Source organism: Scylla paramamosain, chromosome 43 (assembly GCF_035594125.1).
Source record: "Scylla paramamosain isolate STU-SP2022 chromosome 43, ASM3559412v1, whole genome shotgun sequence".
In the NCBI taxonomy this organism is placed as follows: Eukaryota; Metazoa; Arthropoda; class Malacostraca; order Decapoda; family Portunidae; genus Scylla; species Scylla paramamosain.
Genome location: NC_087193.1, coordinates 1,117,983 through 1,124,139, shown reverse-complemented (window position 1 = coordinate 1,124,139; position 6,157 = coordinate 1,117,983).

The following is a 6,157-nucleotide window of genomic DNA, read 5'->3' as shown; positions in this document are numbered from 1 at the left end:
ATGAGTTTTACCACAATCTTTCTCATTTTCAGTCATTAGTAATGCACACTGTCTCCACTGCTACTCACCTTATGGTGTGCTTCATGCGTAGTATTACCAGGGTTGAAAAAAAAAAAACCCCGTTTTTGGAAGAAAAAAAAAACACCCACTGGGTTTTTTTGAGGGGGATTTATTGTTTTTTATTAATTTTGTTTTTTGAGGTTTTATTTATTTTTTTCCTTTTTTTTCTCATATTTATATGTAAATAAATTTAAATAAGTAATTAAAAAGTAATCCAGAGTGAAACAAGGTTTGAAGTTTTTTTTTTTTTCATGTAGGAGGGGCTCCGGCCAAGAGCCGCAAAAAAATATAATAAAAAAATAAAAAAAAGTCCACCGAAGTGCCAGTCCCAGAACAGAGTCAAAAGCAGTAGTCAGAAATTACAGGGTAAGTGTCTTGAAACCTCCCTCCTGAAAGAGTTCAAGTCAAAGAAAGGTGAAAATACAGAAGCAGGCAGGGAGCTCCAGAGTTTACCAGAGAAAGGGATGAATGATTGAGAATACCGGTTAACTCTTGCATTAGAATAGGGATGAGAGAAAAAAGAAAGTCTTGCGCAGCAAGGTCGCGGGAGGGGAGGCATGCAGTTAACAACATCAGAAGATCATTTGGCATGAAAATAGCGGAAGAAGATAACAAGAGATGCAGCACTGCGGTGATGAGAGAGAGGCCGAAGACAGTCATTTAAAAGAGAGAAGTTGACAAGCTTTTGATTCCACCCTGTCTAAAAGAGCGACATGAGTGGAACTCCCCCATGTACAGAGTTAATAGCTGGGGACGGCATGACTCAGAATGCCTAACTTCACAGAAGCTGTTTCAGCTAGAGATGAAATGTGAAGTTTCCAGTTTAGATCATAAGTAAAGGACGGACCGAGGATGTTCAGTGTGGAAAAGGGGGACAGTTGAGTGTCATTCAAGAAGAGGGAATAATTGCTTGGAAGGTTGTGTCTAACTGATAAATGGAGGAATTGAGTTTTTGAGGTATTGAATAATATTAAGTTTGCTCTGCCCCAATCAGAAATTTTAGAGAGATCAGAAGTCAGGCGTTCTGTGGCTTCTCTGTGAGAACTGTTTACTTCCTGAAGGGTCGGACGTTTATGAAAAGACGTCGGAAAGTGCATGGTGCCATCATCTGTGTAGTAGGGGATGGGACGAGGATTGGTTTAGAAGATCGTTGATGAATAATAGGAAGATAGTAGGTGACAGAACAAAACCCTGAGGAACGGAACCCTGAGGAGAAGAACAGTGACCGTCTACCACAGCAACAATAGAACGGTCAGAAAGCACAAAACCCTGAGGAACGGAACCCTGAGGAGAAGAACAGTTAGCGTCTACCACAGCAACAATAGAACGGTCAGAAAGGAAACTTGAGATGAAGTTAAAGAGAGAAGGATAGAAGCCTTAGGATGGTAGTTTGGAAACCAAAGCTTTGTGCCAGACTCTATCAAAAACTTTTGATATGCCTAAGGCAACAGCAAAAAAGTTTCACCAAAATCCCTAAAAGAGGATGACCAAGACTCAGTAAGGAATGCCAGAAGATCACCAATAGAGCGGCCTTGACGGAACCCATGCTGGCGACCAAATAGAAGATTGTGAAGTGATAAATGTTTAAGAATCTTCCTGTTGAGAATAGATTCAAAACTTTAGAGAGGCAGAAAATGAAAGAAACAGGACGGTAGTTTGAGGGACTAGAATGGTCATCCTTATTTGAAACAGGCTGAATTTAGGCAATTTTTATGCTAACTGCATGCTTCTCCCCTTCCCGCGTCCTCGCTGCACAAGACTTTCTTCTTTCTCTCACTCTTATTCTGTCCACCTCTCTAATGCAAGAGTTAACCAGTATTCTCATTCATTGATCCCTTTCTCTTGTAAACTCTGGAACTCCCTGCCTGCTTATGTATTCCCACCTTATGACTTGAATTCCTTCAAGATGGAGGTTTCAAGACACTTATCCTTCAGTTTTGTACTACCGCTTTGGACCCTATTCGGGAACCGGCATCTCAGTGGGCCTTTTTTTTTTTTTTTTTTTGCCCTTGGCCAGTGTCCCTCCTTCATAAAAAAAAAATAAATAAATAAATAAATAAACAAGAACTTATTGGATGATACTTTGCAACATCAAAGATATGATGCTAACTAGTTTTAAGATCATTAAATTCCCTGACAATACTCCATCGTATCAAAGAAATTATCCAACCATTACAGAGATTAATGGAACAGTTTGATAAGGTTTTGTGGTGTTAAACTGTTATCTTTTTTATTAAATAAATTATACAAACCATTAGGGGGCTCAATAAACTTGATGGTGAAATTGAAAACAGGTGCTAATGCTCTAACCACCTCGACATCTCGCCCATAGAGAAAGTCCACCTGCCCTGCCTCGGTGCGGTGGTACAGAGTGCTCGGTTGCCACTCAAACGTCACCACCTGCATGACGAGCAACACCACAGATACCACCAAAGATACCATTGTCTATCATCCTTCATTGTATACATTATATGCATGCATAATTCATTATTAAAGTTAGCGACATGATATGAAAGTTGAGAAAGTTAGGTAATCTGTAAACAGAAAACAATAAACTTTTAATAGAAGCTGAAGGACACTTGTTGAAAGAAGATCGAAGAGGAGACCAGGCCGTGTGATGGAAGGATGAACTTGAAACAGTAACAAAGAATGAGAGTAACTAAAGAAAATGCAGTGGTCAGGAATAAATGGAAGAAAACACACAGATATGGCGGTATCTCATGACGGTTGGGACAGAACGAAGAAAAAATAACTTATCAGTTATAGAGGAAACAGAAAATAAATAGTGTGCTGGATTTATAACCTTGAGGACAGAGCCTCGAATGTCAGATATCTTGTCGATGAAGGGTGAGGCCGGAGAGGTGAAGTGTCCTTTCCTCCAGGTAGCGTGGAGCCTTATGCCGAGACCCCAGTATAGTTGGTTAAGGTACACGTGCCACTCGCCGGCCCTCTCGGACTAGAGGCGGTACACCATAGAAAGTGATATTGTAGATATGTTCCTTTAAAAACTTGATAATATTGTCAATATAAATTTTTCCATAATTCATGATGTCGGGTAAGTAAGCATAATCCAAGCTTGTGTAAAATAACTTTTTATCATACCAAATTAACCGCAAATATATAATATAATGATATTGAACTAAATCGTTATTGACATACTTATCGAATTATACTACTGCATACCCTGCAACAAAACAGTTGTCCAGTACTGTGCCGTAGCCTGTCTTCGTTATCTGTCGGTCCTCAAAATATTGATCTATGTTAACTTTTATTTATAAGTAAAAGCAATTTTGATGTGAGGTCACATATTTAGATGACCAGTTTAATCTTTATTTTGCTTTTCGAGGAGTCCAGAGAGTATGTGTATGTGTCTTATATCATGTTTGAGTGGCACTGGCCGAGGATTAAAGGCAATAGCTTCCGGGAAGTGTATTGTATCGTGAGTGCAAAGAAAACAGACGTGCCATAAAGATAATGTGAAGAAAAAATTGCAAGATACTGAGACCTAAAGAGATATGCCAGCTAACAACGCAGGAGAGGGAAAAAACAAACAGAAATTTTGGTTACGCTTCCGAACTAGTGCACTGTACTAGCGAGCGAGGACACGATCGCGGCCCACAGGGAATTTAGCCAAAACCGGTATCGTGTGCAAAAGTGTCTGCCTGTGCGTCCATCTTGTGGTCTACCCACCTCTGTCATCATTACTCAAACTCGTGTATGAAAGGACCTGTAGGGTTGATATCCCAATCAGAGCAAGCAAGATCATCAATTGCCATTATGAGTGTAAATAATGCATCTTCAATAGTCCTATAATCTCTTATTTATATAATATTTGAAACCTTCGATTTGCACAGTTCCGCACGATATGGACATAATATCATCTTGCACTTTCACTTTTTGAGTAAATACTGCGAATTCCACGTTTCTTTTCGTATTATAGAGAGAAGAATTACTCACGTTGTCCCAGGTAATACTTCAGTGAGAAATGTTCACTATTAACTAATTTATTGCTCAAAGTATATCGGTCCTTCACCTTCGTTGTGACGATTCTGATGTCCGCTCCGAAAATCTTAATAAAATGTGATTTTTTAAATTTTTTTATTATTTGATAACACATGATGATTGTGGTAACGTATATCAGTAAAATAAGGTTTCATACAATTTCGGGTGGAAGGAAAGCAAAGACTCTCCGCAGGCTTCAAATATTCATGAATAATAGATTATAAGACGACTGGTGATGCGTTATATATATTCATAATGACAATTGATGACCGCGCTTGCGCCGGTTGAATTACAGAAGGGTGTGGAGCACAAGGTACACTTCCGCCCAGATGGACGCTTTTCCACACGACACCAGCAACTATATCACACATATGGTAAAAAAAATTAAATAGGCTCAGGAGGCAGTAGACACCTACCGAAACGATAATTACAGCCAGTGATCTCTTAAGCACTGGATAAGGGGGTGCTGTGAACTTATCATTAAACCCAGCTGTTACTTCACTGAACGTTTCTCTGTGTATCACAACACAAGGGGGGCAGTCACAGCCTGTCCTCTAAAGACAACTCTTCCTTCACACAAAATTACATTTTTTTTTCTTATGAAGAAGGGCCACCGGAAAAAAGGACAACAAAAATCCAATAAAAAAAAAAAATATATATATATATATATATATATATATATATATATATATATATATATATATATATATATATATATATATATATATATATATATATATATATATATATATATATATATATATATATATATATATATATATATATATATATATATACAGAACCCTGAGGAACCTTAGGAGAAGAACAGTGACCGTTTACCACAGTTGATATAGAACGATCAGAAAGGAAACTTGAGATGAATTTACTGAGAGAAGGATAGAAGCCGTAGGAGGGTAGTTTGGAAATCAAAGCTTTGTACCAGATTCTTTCTAAAGCTTTTGATATGTCTAAGGCAACAGCAAAAATTTCACCAAAATCTCTATAAGAGGATGACCAAGACTCATTAAGGAAGATCACCAGTAGAGCTGTCTTGACAGAGCCCATACTGACGATCAGAAAAGGTTGTGAAGTGAACTTTAAGACTTAATCTTCCTGTTGAGGATATATTAAAAGACTTTAGATAGGCAGGAAATTTAAGCAATGGGACGGCAGTTTCAAGGATCATACTCTTCATTCAAAATTCAAAATAAATATGCTGACACCTCCAGCAGCCTCTGAGTCTCAATCTGGGTAGGGTACCACAAATGTCCCCAGGTCGGACTGTTGTTCTGAAATCGACCCTAAGTGTCTTGACACCGCCCCTCAACATTTTCTTCATTAACTTCTGCAACACTCGCGGCCTTAGATCTAATTTTTAATCTGTAGAACACCAACTTTCCTCTACTAAACCTCTTCTCCTTTTCCTCAATGAAATACAGGTATCTGAGGCAATTGACAGTTACCCCATTTCTTTTCCCTCCGAATTTTTCTATCCTCATTTTCAATCCAAAGCTAGATGGATGTTGCGTCAATGTGTTAAACGACTTAACCTGTTGTCGTTCCCACGCTCTTGAATCTTCAGAGTTTTTTTTTTTTTTCACCATCTGGCTACGACTACAAAGTCACTCTCAGACTAAATTTATCGGTGCTGTATACCTCTCACTTAACTCCTCTGAATATAAGAAATTCTTTGATTGTTTAACTTCCACACTGGAGCACATTCTGACTCTCTTCCCTTTTTGAGAGATCTCCACTCTTGGAGGTTTCAGTGTTTACCACCATCTTCGGTTTTCCTCTCCCTTCACTGGCCATTTTGGTAAACAAGCCTTTGACTTTGCTATCGTCCACGATCTGGAGCAAACAGTGCAACACCCTACTCGTATTCCTGACCGTCTTGGAGATACGCCCAACATTCTTGACTGTTTCCTAACCTCTAATCCTTCTGGTTATGGTGTTACCCGATCTTCTCTGTTGGACTCTTCCGATCACAGTCTCATATCTGTATCTTATCCTATCGGACCAATCCCTCAGGATCCCTGAAAGCGGAGATGCCCCTGGCGATTTGCCTCTGTTGATTGTCTGGACCTAATGAGGT